Genomic DNA, 21,610 nt, shown 5'->3' with positions numbered 1-21,610 from the left:
AAAATGAGTTTAACAGCTACAAAATTAAAACTGTTTTAGTTTGAAACCAAACCAATGATATAATGTTAGGCGGTCTGAACAAGTACTTATCTTTAAGACACTTGGCCCGGCATGGCCAAGCGTGTTCAGGCGTGCGACTCGTAATCTGAGGGTCGCGGGTTCGCATCCCCGTCGCGCCAAACATGCTCGCCCTTTCAGCCGTGGGGGCGTTATAATGTTACGGACAATCCCACTATTCTTTGTTAAAAGAGTGGTCCAAGAGTTAGCGGTGAGTGGTGATGACTAGATGCCTTCCCTCTAGTCTTACACTGCTAAATTAGGGACGGCTAGCACAGATAGCCCTCGAGTTGCTTTGTGCGAAATTCCAAAAAACAAACAAACAAGATTTGTGCGAAATTCAAAAACAAACAAACAAACAATTCAAACACTTATTTAAAAAGCACGAATGTGACTGATTATGTGTTAAATGCGTTTAAGAACAGGCTGTTATGAATTTCACTAGGGGCTATCTGCGCTAGCCGTCCCTAATGTAGCATTGTAAGACTAGAGGGAAGGCAGCTTGTCATCATCACCCACCGCCAACTCTTGGGTACTTTTCTATCAACGAATAGTAGGAATGATCGTCACACAATCACACCGCACGACTGAAAGAGCGATATGTTTGGTATGAGGAGAATTCGAACCCACGATCTTCAGATAACGAGTCGAGAGCCCCTAACGACCTGGCCATACTGACGCTCGTTGGAACATTACTGTTTACTTAATTAGCGAGTGGGATTTTGCCATCACTCTTATGGCACACCTTAGCCTCAAAATGAGTAACAAGTCTCTGCAGTAACGGGCCTCAAATCTCAAATTCTCCAATTAATGCACGAGCCACGAGACCACGCCCGGTAAATACTACAAAAACAAAGTTGTAATTCTGTGGAAATGTTGAACTTCGGTTAAACCGCGGTATTTCACAGTAATTCGTTTCTAATTATATTTTTAGGTCTCGAACTGCGATTTGGTACTTAAAAAATGTTTCCTTTTCATTCATATTGTTCTATCAAGGACAACGCCCAATAAGAAAAAGCTTATTTTTAGAAGAAAAAAAAATAGAGGGCGTCTGATGAAAAGAAAGTTCCGTTCATGTGTGACTTTTAACATTCTGATTTTCTCAAAGTAATAATGAATAAAAAATCCAAATGAGATTAACGTATTTTTTAATGTAATATTTCATTTAATGATCTTCGAAAATTTTTTTCTTGACAGACACCGAGTTTTATTGAATGACCTGAATTATTCCAATCTATTAATGAGAATATGAGAGAATAACAAAATAATTCTCCAGAATATGATAAATGGGCAGGGTGTGGCACTTTAATTTGTGAGTGCGTTATAAGAATAACAGTCAATAACTTGTGGGTGCAGCGTGCTGGTGAATGGCTGTCGTTTCTCTAGATTGTTATTTAAAATACAAGGTGAAAACTGAATGACTTGACGTGATTGGGCCGGCCAGGCATCGCCAGGTGGTTAAAGCACTCGACTCGTAATCCGAGGGTTGCAGGTTCGAATCCCTGTCACACCAAACATGCTTGTCCTTTCAGCCATGGGGACCCTGTATGTGACGGTCGACCCCACTATTCGTTGGTAAATGATTAGCCAAAGATTGGCGGTGAGCGGTGTTACGCTGTTAAATTAGGGACGACTAGCGCAGATAGCCCTCGTGTAGCTTTGCGCGAAATTCGAAAACAAAAACATAACACAGACCGAATGTCCGGGAATAATAATGATAACAGATATAAAAATATAGCTTAAATCATGTGCGCATGAACCCTCTCTCATATTGTCAGTGGAATGGACTTGTAACAAAAACACGTGGTACTTTCAAACAAGCATTTACATTTAGAGTCAAAACTGACACTTTCGAATAAAAGTTCTTTCGAATTATACGTGAGTATTGTTAAAGCGTGAAGACATGGGAAATCATATTTCCTAAGAACAACTTGTGTGTACATTGATTAATACAGTCACTTGGCGACACGGACGAGATGTTTATTACTTCTGCATGTGACGTATGAAAAATATGTGAACATTCGCAGTGCAATGCTGTCAAGAACAGACTTATGATTGGATGTCTTCATCACAGCCTGTACCAAGATTATTGAATGACCTATGTTCAGCTTGTAGAGTATTTTAAAGAGCAAACTCTCAGTATTCGCTGGAACACTCGCACAGTGGAGTATATTTTTAGTAACTGGAGTAGGCTTTCAATCATTAATGTACAACGATGTTAACTTTGAGGTTCATCCGCTCAAGTGTTCACTACAAGGATAATTTATGTGTCAGAATACTTCCAGCACGTTTATTGTCTCTGACACAACACCTTCAGTGTCTGATTATGACACCCATTTAGGTAAGTTAGTAAACTTAAGTTTGATTTATATAATTTAGTAAACTTAAGTTCCACGAACCATTTAGATATAGTAAACTTAAGTTCCACAATCCATTTAGATAAGTTACTAAACTTATGTTCCTCAAACTATTTAGATAAGTTAGTAAACTTAAGTTACAAAACCTATTTAGATAAGTTAGTAAACTTAAGTTACAAAACCGATTTATATAAGTTAGTAGACTTAAGTTACAAAACTTATTTAGATAAGTTAGTAAACTTAAGTTACAAAACCTATTCAGATAAGTTAGTAAACTTAAGTTACAAAACCTATTTAGATAAGTTAGTAAACTTAAGTTAACAATGAATTTATATGAATTATACTTTCACACCAAGCGCGAAACTTAAGTTTCGTTACCTTAACGAACATAAGCTCTACAATTTAGACATGTTATATAAACATTTCATAAAACACAAGTTTAACATTCTGAAGATACGTCGTTTGATAGGGATGTTAGTTAACACAAGCTTAATACGTGAAAAATCGTTTCATGTTACAATCATGTTACAGGTCTAACACTATATAATTTATAACAGAGACACGTGAATAAACACAAGTTTTACCTGTAAACCACATTTTGTAGTCATATAAAACACAAAGACCTCTATTTTCCTTTTCAAACCGTCTTGTTTGTAGTATAAAAATGTTCACCTCTGTTTTATTGTTTTTTAATGTAGAAAGATAAATTGTAACAGTTGTAAAAACGAATCAAAATAATGAGAAATAATAGTAACAGTCATTGTAATTGTAAGTAAGCGAAAGCAACAGTGAAAATTTTTAATAATATTTGAAGCCGAAACGAAACGGTAATTTCGCGCAAAGGTATTCGAGGTTTATCTGCGTTAGCCGTCCCAAATTTAGCAGTGTAGGACTAGAGGGAGGGCAGCTAGTCATCACTACCCACTGCCAACTCTTGGGCTACTTTTTTACCAACGAATAGTGGGAGTGACTGAAACAATATAACTCCCCCACGACTGAAATGGAGAGCAGGTTTGGTGGGAGCTGGATTCGAACCCACGATTCCCAAAGACCGAGTCGAGCGCCTTAACCACCTGGCCATGCTGAGATTCAGGTTAAAGGAATTATTTCAATAATTAACACATGGTAATTAAGTGTCGTTAGCGAGGAAGTGTTAGTGAAATATAAGTCCAAGGTCGGCTCCAATAACACTGATATTTATTTTTAATGTAGACAGAAATGTGAACGTAATCTATGGAGGTGATTCGAATGTACATCAGACTGGGAAATATTAAACCTAAACAGTTGTGAAAATTCTACGTTATTGTCAACGGTTGCGTTACAAACAGAACTAGCCAAGTCTGTTGTGGTATCTCAGAATTTAAATATGTAAATTTTATAATGTTCGAGTTGTTGTCGTACTGACAGGCAGGCAGCATAACACTTTTAAGTTGTTCAAATATTAACATTTTGCTGTTTAAAGTTTCTCGAAAATAAAACAAATAACAAAATATCAATAATTTTGTTTTATATCAAATTAGGCTTACCATTTACATTTATATCAAATTAGGCTTACCATTTACATTTATATCAAATTAGGCTTACCATTTACATTTAAAGTAGGCCCACGAAACTCGAATTTGTAACGTATTGAAAAGTGAACGATTGTAGAAGTAAAGAGTGGCATTTTTTGTATTAACATGTTAACATTCAAGCAATAGTTGTAGACAGTTTTGGTTAGTGTTCTCTATAAATGTTAATACTTAAACAATATTTGATGACAGTTTAGGTTAGTCTTCTCTCTTAATGTTAATATTTAAACAATATTTGATGACAGTTTTGGTTCGTCTTCTGTATTAATGTTAATATTTAAACATTATTTGATGACAGTTTTGGTTAGTCTACTGTATTAATGTTAATATTTAAACAATATTTTATGACAGTTTTGGTTAGTCTTCTGTATTAATGTTAATATTTAAACATTATTTGATGACAGTTTTGGTTAGTCTTCTGTATTAATGTTAATATTTAAACATTATTTGATGACAGATTTGGTTAGTCTTCTGTATTAACGTTAATATTTAAACAATATTTGATGACAGTTTTGGTTAGTCTTCTGTATTAATGTTAATATTTAAACATTATTTGATGACAGTTTTGGTTAGTCTTTTGTATTAATGTTAATATTTAACACTCCTACGAAAAGTGGGGCCTAACAGGCCCCAGAGCAACTTGAAAGGTTATTAATATTAGGCTAATAATTTTGTATTTAAATGAAATTGCCATTTTTTCCATTAATGAATGGATTAACGAGATTCCCACTGTCCCAATCTACTATCTAGCGAAACCACAGCCAGGAGAACGGGCTTGGAGAAATCAGAACTAGAAACGTCTTTTCGTAGGAGTATTAAACATTATTTGATGACAGTTTTGGTTAGTCTTCTGTATTAATGTTAATATTTAAACATTATTTGATGACAGTTTTGGTTAGTCTTCTGTATTAACGTTAATATTTAAACAATATTTGATGACAGTTTTGGTTAGTCTTCTGTATTAACGTTAATATTCAAGCAATAATGTACAATCTAACAATATAAACTAGCCCAAAGTAGAAACACTTATATTAAATTAAATGCATTTTATTATCAATTGCACGAAGGATTCGAATTCTGAATTCTCCATCTTTATATCATTTTTAGATATATTATAAAAATTTGGGCTTATAAGAAATATAAAGAAGATATAGAGAAGTGCTGTAGTTGAATTTCCATATGTATACACACATAAAAATATACATCCATAACTTTCTTAGGTAAGAAACTGAAGATAAAAGTACAGGGAAGAAAAGTTTTGACTGATTGTCTTTGTGATTGGTTTTTGGAATAAAACCAGGATAAAGTATACATTCAGGTATAAAAGTAAGAACATAATCTCCATTGCTGAATTTCTGGACTAAATTTTCTTTCTAGTGAACCAGTTGAATACAGAATAAATATTTGCAGTATCTCACAACTAGAGGGCAGTCTAATGCAGAGGATAATTGGACGATTAGGACAGGATAATGTTAGAGAAAAGTTGCATCTTTGCTTAAAGCACTTCCTAACGTGGTAAATCAGATGTTTCTAGACGGAAAACCGTTTTACGAAACCTAGCACAGTCTGACCTTCATTGACAACAGTGACCTAAGACTGCTACATATCGTTATTGGTCATGAGAGACAGGAAGATAAAAATTTATTTCCAAACAGCTCTCTTTGGCTCTCAGTGTTTGAATATTTGCACAAGCTATTAGGAATCGGTTTCTGCCATTGGAAACTTATAGTTTGTCCTCCACTGGTGTTGTTCTATCGTGCAGAGAATAGATTATGGTGTCAAGAACACATCAGTTGGACCTGTTTCCTATTCACCATGAAAGCAAGATTTGCTTTGAAGATTGATTTCTGACGTGTTAAGATCTAACTGCTGCGCATGGGATAGTAGAGTCTTAAGAAATTATAGGATATTAGTGTGGACGGATACTTCCATCACATCCTACACATGAAAAGTGTCTCTATAAAGTAAAAAAATAACATCTTTCAACTTTATGTGGTACAAATGGTGAGTTCTTCATCCTAATGAGCAATAAGTCCGGACTCTGTGGCTACCAAACATCATCTACTGTTATTCTTTTCTCCAGCTAGACTTGATTAACTACGTCATTGAATAATCGTTGTAATTCAGGATGACAGCATACCGTTTGTCCATCTTACAATTCTGATCCTAGTTGTTATGCTCATGTATCGTTTATGTTTAATACAAATCTAAATCGTATATCTTCCTTTGTAATAAACGTGTTTTCAAACGAAGATGTTCCTGACCTTTATTATATGTATATCTTTAGAAGTAGACAAATAAGTAAAGGGAAAGACGATTACGTAGGTAGATAGTTAGATTGGCAAATGCTTATATGTAAAATAAAATAGAAATATAGAGAGATAAATTGCTCGTTCGATATGTAGATAGACACGTATGTAGAAAAATAGATTGGTACACTGGCGTGTAGCTAGATAGATAACTCATAGTGAGTTAAAAATATTCAGATAAAGTGAAAGTTAGTTACTTTGAGAGTTATTAACTTAAAACAGCTTACTACTTCAAATACTAACAGTTCAGTTATACTAACAACACACTACTTAGAATACTTACAGTTCAGTTATACTAACAACACACTACTTAGAATACTTACAGTTTAGTTATACTAACAACATACTACTTAGAATACTAACAGTTCAGTTATACTAACAACACACTACTTAGAATACTTACAGTTTAGTTATACTAACAACATACTACTTAGAATACTAACAGTTCAGTTATACTAACAACATACTATTTAGAATACTTACATTTCAGTTATACTAACAACATACTACTTAGAATACTTACAGTTCAGTTATACTAACAACACACTACTTAGAATACTTACAGATCAGTTATACTGACAACATACTACTTAGAATACTTACAGTTCAGTTATACTAACAACACACTACTTAGAATACTAACAGTTCAGTTATACTAACAACATACTACTTAGAATACTAACAGTTCAGTTATACTAACAACTTACTACTTAGAATACTTACAGTTCAGTTATACTAACCACACACTACTTAGAATACTTACAGTTCAGTTATACTAACAACATACTACTTAGAATACTTACAGCTCAGTTATACTAACAACACACTACTTAGAATACTTACAGTTCAGTTATACTAACAACATACTACTTAGAATACTTACAGCTCAGTTATACTAACAACACACTACTTAGAATACTTACAGTTCAGTTATACTAACAACATACTACTTAGAATACTAACAGTTCAGTTATACTAACAACATACTACTTAGAATACTTACAGTTCAGTTATACTAACAACACACTACTTAGAATACTTACAGTTCAGTTATACTAACAACACACTACTTAGAATACTTACAGCTCAGTTATACTAACAACACACTACTTAGAATACTTACAGTTCAGTTATACTAACAACATACTACTTAGAATACTAACAGTTCAGTTATACTAACAACACACTACTTAGAATACTTACAGTTCAGTTATACTAACAACATACTACTTAGAATACTTACAGCTCAGTTATACTAACAACACACTACTTAGAATACTTACAGTTCAGTTATACTAACAACATACTACTTAGAATACTAACAGTTCAGTTATACTAACAACATACTACTTAGAATACTTACAGTTCAGTTATACTAACAACATACTACTTAGAATACTTACAGTTCAGTTATACTAACAACACACTACTTAGAATACTTACAGTTCAGTTATACTAACAACATACTACTTAGAATACTTACAGTTCAGTTATACTAACAACACACTACTTAGAATACTTACAGTTCAGTTATACTAACAACATACTACTTAGAATACTAACAGTTCAGTTATACTAACAACATACTACTTAGAATACTTACAGTTCAGTTATACTAACAACACACTACTTAGAATACTTACAGTTCAGTTATACTAACAACACACTACTTAGAATACTTACAGTTCAGTTATACTAACAACATACTACTTAGAATACTTACAGTTCAGTTATACTAACAACACACTACTTAGAATACTAACAGTTCAGTTATACTAACAACACACTACTTAGAATACTAACAGTTCAGTTATACTAACAACATACTACTTAGAATACTTACAGTTCAGTTATACTAACAACATACTACTTAGAATACTTACAGTTCAGTTATACTAACAACACACTACTTAGAATACTAACAGTTCAGTTATACTAACAACACACTACTTAGAATACTAACAGTTCAGTTATACTAACAACATACTACTTAGAATACTTACAGTTCAGTTATACTAACAACATACTACTTAGAATACTTACAGTTCAGTTATACTAACAACACACTACTTAGAATACTTACAGTTCAGTTATACTAACAACATACTACTTAGAATACTAACAGTTCAGTTATACTAACAACATACTACTTAGAATACTTACAGTTCAGTTATACTAACAACATACTACTTAGAATACTTACAGTTCAGTTATACTAACAACACACTACTTAGAATACTTACAGTTCAGTTATACTAACAACATACTACTTAGAATACTTACAGTTCAGTTATACTAACAACACACTACTTAGAATACTTACAGTTCAGTTATACTAACAACATACTACTTAGAATACTAACAGTTCAGTTATACTAACAACATACTACTTAGAATACTTACAGTTCAGTTATACTAACAACACACTACTTAGAATACTTACAGTTCAGTTATACTAACAACACACTACTTAGAATACTTACAGAATACTCAGTTATACTAACAACACACTACTTAGAATACTTACAGTTCAGTTATACTAACAACATACTACTTAGAATACTAACAGTTCAGTTATACTAACAACACACTACTTAGAATACTTACAGTTCAGTTATACTAACAACATACTACTTAGAATACTAACAGTTCAGTTATACTAACAACACACTACTTAGAATACTTACAGTTCAGTTATACTAACAACACACTACTTAGAATACTTACAGTTCAGTTATACTAACAACATACTACTTAGAATACTTACAGCTCAGTTATACTAACAACACACTACTTAGAATACTTACAGTTCAGTTATACTAACAACATACTACTTAGAATACTTACAGCTCAGTTATACTAACAACACACTACTTAGAATACTTACAGTTCAGTTATACTAACAACATACTACTTAGAATACTAACAGTTCAGTTATACTAACAACATACTACTTAGAATACTTACAGTTCAGTTATACTAACAACACTACTACTTAGAATACTTACAGTTCAGTTATACTAACAACACACTACTTAGAATACTTACAGTTCAGTTATACTAACAACACACTACTTAGAATACTTACAGTTCAGTTATACTAACAACATACTACTTAGAATACTTACAGTTCAGTTATACTAACAACACACTACTTAGAATACTTACAGTTCAGTTATACTAACAACATACTACTTAGAATACTTACAGTTCAGTTATACTAACAACATACTACTTAGAATACTTACAGTTCAGTTATACTAACAACACACTACTTAGAATACTTACAGTTCAGTTATACTAACAACACACTACTTAGAATACTTACAGTTCAGTTATACTAACAACATACTACTTAGAATACTTACAGTTCAGTTATACTAACAACACACTACTTAGAATACTAACAGTTCAGTTATACTAACAACACACTACTTAGAATACTAACAGTTCAGTTATACTAACAACATACTACTTAGAATACTTACAGTTCAGTTATACTAACAACATACTACTTAGAATACTTACAGTTCAGTTATACTAACAACACACTACTTAGAATACTAACAGTTCAGTTATACTAACAACACACTACTTAGAATACTAACAGTTCAGTTATACTAACAACATACTACTTAGAATACTTACAGTTCAGTTATACTAACAACATACTACTTAGAATACTTACAGTTCAGTTATACTAACAACATACTACTTAGAATACTTACAGTTCAGTCATACTAACCACACACTACTTAGAATACTTACAGTTCAGTTATACTAACAACATACTACTTAGAATACTTACAGTTCAGTTATACTAACAACATGCTACTTTGAATACTTACAGTTCAGTTATACTAACAACACACTACTTAGAATACTAACAGTTCAGTTATACTAACAACACACTACTTAGAATACTTACAGTTCAGTTATACTAACAACACACTACTTAGAATACTAACAGTCCAGTTATACTAACAACATACTACTTAGAATACTTACAGTTCAGTTATACTAACAACATACTACTTAGAATACTTACAGTTCAGTTATACTAACCACACACTACTTAGAATACTTACAGTTCAGTTATACTAACAACACACTACTTAGAATACTAACAGTTCAGTTATACTAACAACATACTATTTAGAATACTTACAGTTTAGTTATACTAACAACATACTACTTAGAATACTAACAGTTCAGTTATACTAACAACATACTACTTAGAATACTTACAGTTCAGTTATACTAACAACACACTACTTAGAATACTTACAGTTCAGTTATACTAACAACATACTACTTAGAATACTTACAGTTCAGTTATACTAACAACACACTACTTAGAATACTAACAGTTCAGTTATACTAACAACATACTACTTAGAATACTTACAGTTCAGTTATACTAACAACACACTACTTAGAATACTTACAGTTTAGTTATACTAACAACATACTACTTAGAATACTTACAGTTCAGTTATACTAACAACATACTACTTAGAATACTTACAGTTCAGTTATACTAACAACATACTACTTAGAATACTTACAGTTCAGTTATACTAACAACATGCTACTTTGAATACTTACAGTTCAGTTATACTAACAACACACTACTTAGAATACTAACAGTTCAGTTATACTAACAACACACTACTTAGAATACTTACAGTTCAGTTATACTAACAACACACTATGTAGAATACTAACAGTCCAGTTATACTAACAACATACTACTTAGCATACTTACAGTTTAGTTATACTAACAACATACTACTTAGAATACTTACAGTTCAGTTATACTAACAACACACTACTTAGAATACTTACAGTTTAGTTATACTAACAACATACTACTTAGAATACTAACAGTTCAGTTATACTAACAACACACTACTTAGAATACTTACAGTTCAGTTATACTAACAACATACTACTTAGAATACTTACAGTTTAGTTATACTAACAACATACTACTTAGAATACTAACAGTTCAGTTATACTAACAACACACTACTTAGAATACTTACAGTTCAGTTATACTAACAACATACTACCTAGAATACTTACAGTTTAGTTATACTAACAACATACTACTTAGAATACTTACAGTTCAGTTATACTAACAACATACTACTTAGAATACTAACAGTTCAGTTATACTAACAACACACTACTTAGAATACTTACAGTTCAGTTATACTAACAACATACTACCTAGAATACTTACAGTTTAGTTATACTAACAACATACTACTTAGAATACTTACAGTTCAGTTATACTAACAACATACTACTTAGAATACTAACAGTTCAGTTATACTAACAACATACTACTTAGAATACTTACAGTTCAGTTATCCTCACAGTTAAACACTCAGACTAGTAACTAACATTCATGTCAAATTTGGTGAAGATTCAACAACATGGGACAAAGTCGTTATAAAAACGCTGATAAAACAAAATACAAAACTTAAAATTTGTATATACCTTCTCATGGACCCAGTAAATCTTCCTACCACATTTGGTGAGGATCCATCCATAGCATGCGAAATACTTACATGATCATACAACAAACAATACTATGATATTTATATAGATATATATGTAGTCAATAGAAATAATTGACTATAATAATACATATAAGTAACTAATGTTCTGTAATTAATAAAACGTATCGGAAGATTGGAATGTAATACGTTAATATTTAATAAATGAAATAACCTAGTTACTATTTGTTACGCCTTTTGCAATTTAGGAAATCAATCGACACCAGGTGGCAGCATGTTCTGGTGACGCACCTTATAAATCTAGTTTGTCACCAAATGGTAAAAAAGGAACGAACTACATAACTTGAGATTTGTGACTTCACTAGCTGTGTATTTTGAACAGCCAGTCAGAGATAGAAATGGGGTTTGCTTAACATTTACCTCTAAGTGGCTAAGTCTGAGGGCTCACACTGTTTAAACACTCGGTTCTCTATCTTTGTTAGGCACAGAATAGATAGTCCATGATGTAGCTTTGTGTTTACCAAGTAAATATGGTGATGAAAATTGTCAGAACATCATCTCATCTCAATCATGCAGATTAAATTAGAAGTCTTCCAGGGTGGTAAGGCATCAGATTCTGTAAGGCGACATAATGAAGTCACTGAGATTTCTTATGGGACAACTGAGTTTTTAAGGTCCATTTAACATGACTGAAGCATTTACCATTACAGCATGAGAAATGAAGCTTTATTTTAACTGTGACATGTTGGGTCACTTGGTTTCTGCGAGACATGATTATTGGATGTAAATTCTTTTTTCAAACCAGTAATCATGTCTTGATCATGCTAAATGCTTAATCATTTGAAGGAGGACCAATTGTAAGTAACAGTTGCAGAAACCTCAACTATTAGAGTCTGACTTGAGTCTAATCACCAATTTTGAGCATACGTAATATTCATCTAATGCCCAGGGATATAGTTGTTGCTTTGAATATTCGTGAACCGAATATCATATGCTACGCGCTTGTGACAAGAGTTGGATGCAATGTCGAATTTTTCGTGGTGGATAATAAAGCAGCCAAGACCAAATTCGTCTTCCGGTAGTCCCTGCGGTAGATGGAGCAGATAGTTCAGTTTGAATTTACTCTAAGACAAATAAAACCAAATTCCATGATTGGCTTTGCCATGTATCATGTACTTTGATCGAATGCATCATATTCGTCAATTTACAACAACTATATTACTTGTAAAATAAGAAGAATCCATGGCCACTCACAAATCAAAGGACATTATCTTTGACCATAGGTTCTGTAGAAAAAAAAAAATTATTCAGTGCCCAAGAAATTCGAGCAAAGATTATAACACAACAGGTAATCAGTCATGTAAAATTAACAGTAAAAGTAGGCGTGAGTCTGCTTTCATCCTTATCTGTGGTATGTAATACACCTGCCTTTTGAAGGCTAATGGAGTAAACATTTCAAGAAGTTTAATGAGAAACATGTCACATCTGTATGAGTGATATTAAGTTTTAGTTGGAGATCTCCGGCCACCACCGAGAAGCTTCAAATACCAATTTACCAAAGCAGATCCATTCCTAAATTATCAAATATATTGCACCATCAGTTGTGGAAAACACGATAAACACTTGTATTTCATCTTTCTGTATTCATAAATATGTCGAGACTCGATGCCACGTCTACTGCTCAGATGTAAAACCAGTTACACAGGGGACATTTCTGTAAGAAAATTGTCGGTTCTTCTTTAAAGATCAATTCTCTATTATGTCGAGACTTGATGCCATGTCAACTGCTCAGATGTAAAACCAGTTACACAGAGGACATTTCTGTAAGACAATTGTCGGTTCTTCTTTAAAGATCAATTCTCTATTATGTCGAGACTCGATGCCATGTCGACTGCTCAGATGTAAAACCAGTTACACAGGGGACATTTCTGTAAGACAATTGTCGGTTCTTCTTTAAAGATCAATTCTCTATTTGTATCTGGATATATGCTCAAAATTGAGTGAAAGGATCTTCATCTGGCAATCATTACTGATGAATTTGTCAAGTGAGCTGAGGCTTCCAAATTGGTTACTGCATCATTAATCTCTGCAGTTGTATTGATAGAGCAGTGGATGACGTAATTCGAATCACTTGAAGAGATCCACATGGATCAGGATGCTAACTTAAACGCTTGTTCTTTGCATACTTTTGTTAAATGTTTATTATAGTAAAAAATTACATCATGGATCTGGTTGTTTGGTTAAAAGGACAATAAAAAATGCATTTGTTAGGTCTTTGAACTCTGAATGAGCCAAACACGTTCTAATTGCCTTCCATGCAACCGAGTAAGCTTGGTTATTCATCAAGTAGCTGCTATGACAAAACAGTGACAAAACAAAATTTCAAGTATTCTGATTGGATATGTTTATAACACGTGTCTGCGACTGCGTTATGGCTGTCTATATCTTCCACGTCAACAATGCGAAGAAGTTAACTATAAGCTGCAGCTGTGGCATGTAAACTAAGTAAACACGTGAACATGATGATGATATACATCACTGATGAGCGTCGTGAGACTTGGTTATTATAGGAAGAAGGAGTGAATAGGAAGTCGAGTAATGATAAAATATTCTGTGAGAAAATAACAACCGATCAGGAAGGTCCTGATAGTTCGTTAATGACCATCTTTGAAGAATATGTTGATGAAATGTTAGTAGAAGAGAGGCTTGACTATTCAAATGAGTGCGTGTGTATTTTTATAGTAAAGCCACATAGGGCTATTTGTTGAGTCTACCGAGGGGAATCGAGCCCCTGATTTTAGCAGATAATTATTATGAATGGTTTTAACAACTGCTTTAACAGTAATTAGGATGGTCAATAATTGACAGGAAGTGTCATTTCTTGTATTCTGAGACATCTGGTAGTGGTTTGCAGCATAATGATTACGGCATGTTGTTTACTATAACTGTGCTTAATTATTGTACGGATAGGACATTTGGACGACAGGAATATTAGCAGCTGACAGGTTCTTGCAATCGTCACTTTTTGAGCTATCCAGTAACATTTAGCAGTGAATTAACAGGATGATGTCCTCCTATGATCACTTGATCCGTTTTGATCAGTTGTAACAGCTTTTCTGCAAATTAGACTCTTGTGGCTTGCTAGATAAATACAGATAAGACGGATGCTGTCATGAGATAACACCTTGTAATTTGAAGTTTTATTTTAATAATGAATGCTGGGAGTTATGACGCGCCAAAAGTACGAAAGAACTTTGTAATCCTTGCTATCTGAGCATTAAGAATTAGTTTTGTGGTAAAGAGGCGGATGTTTAGTGTTCTTACATGTTAGTTGACATGACCTTGCACCAGACGTTTTGAAGCGCAAATGGCATAACACGAAGTGCTTACATAGATTGTGTAAAATTTGGCAAAATGTGCATCATCAGTTAGACTTTGCCTGAGTTATGTTTTGTATTTATACGATGCAATGGGTCGTGAGGTTCCTAAATAACTGTATACTGCAAACGGTATAACAACTATACCATGATGACGTGTTACGATAGAAAAAACAACTTGTATGTTCTTTATACTACTTGTTAATGTTTTTACAATGATATATAATATAAAACAAATATTCTTATTCATTTTGTTTATTCCAAAGGAGTATAAAAATAATTTATTGTTATTATCCCTAAAATAAAAACTAAAGAATTGATTTATATAAAAATATAGAAACTAAATTAAAAAATAGGGCTAAATAACAAAGTGGTCAGTCAGAGTGACCTTTATGACCTGCAAAGTATCGCAAGATGAAATATAACTAATTTTATGCATTATAAAACACACAAGAAGAACAAGCCATACACATGAAAATACCACGCAAATAATACAATTTAATCTTTCATACCGTATTCACATAATTGTATCGTTCAGTCTTATACTCGCCCAAGCTTATTGACCTCTGACCTTACTCCTCAGTATATACTGGCTAGCAAAACGTCTTTTTCGCTGTTGGTTTGTGGGCAATGTTGATACAGAAACGTAAGAAAATTATATGGTCTGGGAACGAAACAGTGAGGACGACCACCGACGAAGGTAATGTAGAATAGTGGGATACCGCAGCAGGAGCTTTCGTTTTCACTTAAAAGTTTAACGTACAATTATTCCTTTCTTTTATCACCCGCTTCAAAAGGTTCAGATGTGTTCAAACAGTCACTGAACCTGGCCAGTTTAACGTGAAACAATTACAAGTCAATAATTTTATGTTTATCAAATAAATACATGTTTTGTGTTTCTATTGCACATTTGTACTCGATGATATTGCACGTGTTGCAAAACAGATCCGAGTTTATTGTATCATTCATGGCTTAATACTGTTTAACATTTAAGTAAGAATTATTCATCGCATTATTATTATTTCTATTATTTTTACCGAACTTGAAGTAAAGTTTACAGATGGCGCTATTACAGTGATATTTAAATCCTTCTTTAGATTGTGTTGACTACGAGGAATCATTAGTATATGAAGTCTGTAGACTCACAGCTGAACCAGTGGAGGACATTTGTAAATAGCTGTAAAGAAACGTTCCAATGTCCGGACTATGTGTCTGAAATAAAAGCTACGCCTAAAGCAACTATGGTATTGAAGAGAATAAACCCTCTTCATTTCCTTCAGAACATAAATGAAACTCTCAACAGAACCTGACTCAGGAAACCATCAATTTAAATTTACTTACCATATTGTATTCTAGCAACTGTCTGTCCTATTAAACTTGATTTTTGTTTGGGTTTGATCTTTTGTTGACAAACACTTCTGATAAAGTATCCAAAGACATACATCGTTAGGGTGACAAGGATGGAACATGTTGTTATTTCAATTCTCTTAGGTATAAATTTGAGTTGACTCAAACTCATGGTTTTTAATAGAAGCATAATAAAAAATATATATAATGTTTTTAGACTTTAAGGGAACAATTCAAATGTGTCAGATGTGAAACATGAAAAGTGCCTCAGTTGTGAACGAATTTAGAAAGGAGTTTCAATGTACACATGTGCATAACAGCTTAGTTGACAGCTTAAAACGTACCTATTTATGTAAAATAATTTGTTTCACAATTTAAGACTTGTCCTTATGAGCCACGTCTATTTTTGCATAACCAAACAGTTGACAGGTAAAGGCACAGCATGCTCACATCTATATAACTACTTAGCTGGTAGATTAATCGTGTATATTACTGGGTAACAACACTTAGTTGACATAATAAACAAGTTTATTGCTGCATAATTACTTAGTTGACAGATTAAACACGTGTATTACTGTATAACTACTTGGTTGACAGATTAAACACTTGTATTACTCTATAACTACTTGGTTGACAGATTAAACACGTGTATTACTCTATAACTACTTGGTTGACAGATTAAACACGTGTATTACTCTATAACTACTTGGTTGACAGATTAAACACGTGTATTACTCTATAACTACTTGGTTGACAGATTAAACATGTGTATTACTGTATAACTACTTGGTTGACAGATTAAACATGTGTATTACTCTATAACTACTTGGTTGACAGGTTAAACATGTGTATTACTGTATAACTACTTGGTTGACAGATTAAACACGTGTATTACTCTATAACTACTTGGTTGACAGATTAAACACTTGTATTACTCTATAACTACTTGGTTGACAGATTAAACACGTGTATTACTCTATAACTACTTGTATTACTCTATAACTACTTGGTTGACAGATTAAACACGTGTATTACTCTATAACTACTTGGTTGACAGATTAAACACGTGTATTACTCTATAACTACTTGGTTGACAGATTAAACACGTGTATTACTGTATAACTACTTGGTTGACAGATTAAACACGTGTATTACTGTATAACTACTTGTATAACTACTTGGTTGACAGATTAAACACGTGTATTACTGTATAACTACTTGGTTGACAGATTAAACACGTGTATTACTGTATAACTACTTGGTTGACAGATTAAACACGTGTATTACTCTATAACTACTTGGTTGACAGATTAAACACGTGTATTACTGTATAACTACTTGGTTGACAGATTAAACACGTGTATTACTCTATAACTACTTGGTTGACAGATTAAACACGTGTATTACTCTATAACTACTTGGTTGACAGATTAAACACGTGTATTACTGTATAACTACTTGGTTGACAGATTAAACACGTGTATTACTCTATAACTACTTGGTTGACAGATTAAACACGTGTATTACTCTATAACTACTTGGTTGACAGATTAAACACGTGTATTACTCTATAACTACTTGGTTGACAGATTAAACATGTGTATTACTGTATAACTACTTGGTTGACAGATTAAACACGTGTATTACTCTATAACTACTTGGTTGACAGATTAAACACGTGTATTACTCTATAACTACTTGGTTGACAGATTAAACACGTTTATTACTGTATAACTACTTGGTTGACAGATTAAACACGTGTATTACTCTATAACTACTTGGTTGACAGATTAACATTGTGTATTACTGTAGAACTACTTGGTTGACAGATTAAACAAGTGTATTATTCTATAACTACTTGGTTGACAGATTAAACACGTGTATTACTCTATAACTACTTGGTATGCTACCATTAACAGAAAGTTTGACGAGTGAAGTGTTTTATAATTACGTAAAGCAAGACACAATACAATGACGTCACAATACCCATACGTCCCTGTAAGCTATCCAGTTGAAGTCCATGAATTTCTCAATTTTTATAATTCGACACATTCTTAAGTGACATCGACCTCTAACTTGTATGACGTTTAATAAACATCTTTTTTGTCGCTCAGAGACTCAACTAGAAATGAAAATACTATAAATTCATCAGTGATTCTCAACAGAATATTTTCAAGAAACACGATTATCTGCATTTACAAGAATTAGAAAAAGAAAACAACGCTGGACTAGATTTTCATAAAAACAAAACTGACAACATGGCGCCCAGGTTGACTGTCATTACTTCAATAGTAGGTGAGATATTTGGAAATAAGTAGTTTGCTAGTCGTCACTTCTCTTCTTCTAGAATCTTCAGCTCATAATTCACGGTTTTCCAGTTTGTTCCTGGTACTTCATCAAGGTATTTCGTGAAATGCTGTATCATAACAGATGGTGCGAGGCCAGCCTCATTGTGCGAGTCGCTAAGACTAGAAGAAGCAATCCGTCTTAACGCCATCGCTCGATGGATTGAATGATAAACTGGCTCGGTGCCTACCGAATACTGAGTCTGAGAATGAAGCTTACCAAATGGCTTCTCTTCCTAACATGAGACTCTTTAAATAAAACTGTTTCAAACAAACAAAAAACATGAACCATCTGTCATTAATCTTTCAACAGGCAAGATAATTTATGTTTTGTGTCGAATGTTACTGTTTTATACAGAAACAGGTAGATTTTTTTTTCGCCCTTCATTATTTATACCTGTTATTATTCATTTCTCTTGTGCATTTGTTTAAGAAATAATATAAAATAACTTTCTTTGGATATCCTGGTATGCCGGATAGACTTGGATGAGAACATGAACAGCAGGTCTGTGATTTATGCAACGTTTTGTACATTGTGCGAGGGTTTTGACGAAGTTCTACTTTCATTAAAGTTAATGGAAGATTTCAAGAACCTACACAAAAAATGTTTTAGAAACATATGATATTAATGTGAGTAAAACCGCAAGCTCTTTCAGGTATGCAAATTAACCAATATATTCACGTGGTTTTCCAATTTAAAGAATAGTTAAAAATAGTTAATAAAAACAACGACTAATAATGAAAGGATATCTGAATATATTTTAAAAGCAATATTTCTCAGAATATGAAACTGGAAGTTGGAAAGATTATGAAATCTGAATCTAGTTCTGAATAAAGAATAAAAGAACTAGCTCAGATGAGACGCGTCTATTTTGTAACTAGCTCAGACGAGACGCGTCTATTTTGTAACTAGCTCAGATGAGACGTGTCTGAGTATTTTGTAACTAGCTCAGTTGAGGCGTGTCTGAGTATTTTGTAATTATTCTAAGGGTCCAGCATAGCGTTCGACATCTAATCTGAGGATCGCGCGTTCGAATTCCCCTCTCACCAAACGTGCTCGCCCTTTCAGCCGTGTGGGCGTTATAAGTCACAGTCAATCACATTATTCGTTGGTAAAAAAGTAGCACAGGAGTTTGCAGTGGTTGGTGATGACCAGTCTTACACTGATAAAGTAGGGACGGCTAACGCAGATAGTCCTCGTGTAGTCTTGTGCGAAATTAAAAGAAAAACAACCAAACTACTCTAAGCCTCGTTAGGCTAAACTATCGCAGCTTTAGAAGAAGCTAAAGAACGATACTTCCAGTATGCTTTAAACAAATTAGGACAGTGACTCTATGAGTAATAACTAACAAGTTATATTACAGTTTGGTAGAAAACACAAATATATAACGGGTTGTAATGGATTTGATGTTGTGGATCTCACATGAACAGGACACTTGTTGCAGCTCTTCCATAAAACGTTTAAAAAGATCTACTTTGTTCCTATATTTTCGTTTTATTTTCCCTCAATTATAAATTGTATTTCCTTATAATCGTTTTTTTAACATAAGGAACAGAGAAAAGATTCAATACGTTTACCTTACAACTGTGTTTCATCGTTTTGACTAAATACAATAAACTGTAAATGAAGCCTTTCTTACACTAATAGATAAGCATAATACAATAACTATTCTAACTTTATGTTTTAAAGTTTGTTGCAAAGCTCATAAAAAGCTTTGTTCCTGACAAACAGAATAGCTCGGGCGTGACCTTAGTGGTTTAGTGTTCAGACCACAAATATGAATTATCAGAAACTTTGGGATATTGGGTTCTTTATAGGAGTGATGCTAAATTCTCACTATCTGATCCAATAACAGTAGCCTAATGGTTGGCGGTGGGTGCTGCTAACTAGTTCCCTTTCGTTTAGTGTATCACATCAAATTAAAATGGCTTTGAATACATCTATATGGTGTAGTTGTGCACTCGAAGTAACAAACAAGAAATAGGAAGAAACTCGTTGAAGCCTCGTCTAAAATGTATGAATCACACAGAACAGGCCCCGGCATGGCCAGTTGGGTTAACGCGTTCGACTCGTAATCTGAGGGTCGCGGGTTCGAATCCCCGTCGCACCAAACATTCTCGCCCTTTCAGCCGTGGGGGCGTTATAATGTGACGGTGAATCCCACTATTTGTTGATAAAAGAGTAGCCCAAGCGTTGGCGGTGGGTGGTGATGACTAGTTGCCTTCCCTCCAGTTTAATTTACACTACTAAATTAGAGACGGCTAGCGCAGATAGCCCTCGTGTAGCTTTGCGCGAAATTCAGAAAACAAACAAACAAATACATAGAACATCGCCTCCTAGTGGCACAGCAACATGCCTGCGGACTCACACGGCTAGAGACCGGGTTTCGATACTCGTGGTGGGCAGAGCACAGATAGTTTATTGTGTAGCTTTGTGCTTATTTCCAAAAAAAAATACAGGGAACAAAAGTTACAATTTCACTTTTTAACAAACACGAGGTTTGCACGTTTCTTTGATTCGTAAGTTCATGTTAACGTGTAATATGAGAGTAACTGTGGATTTTCATGTCAAAACTTTATTAAAATACGATAGTTTTATAGTTTCGTAATATAACGTGACAACAAAGTTTTAACTTTTTCGGATCGTGTAACAGATGTTTCAGTTAAACAACAACCCATCAACGAATATTGTTATTCGGAACGCACGTGCCAAACTTGT

Source organism: Tachypleus tridentatus, chromosome 3 (assembly GCF_004210375.1).
Source record: "Tachypleus tridentatus isolate NWPU-2018 chromosome 3, ASM421037v1, whole genome shotgun sequence".
Classification (NCBI taxonomy): Eukaryota; Metazoa; Arthropoda; class Merostomata; order Xiphosura; family Limulidae; genus Tachypleus; species Tachypleus tridentatus.
This window is presented reverse-complemented; position numbering follows the sequence as displayed.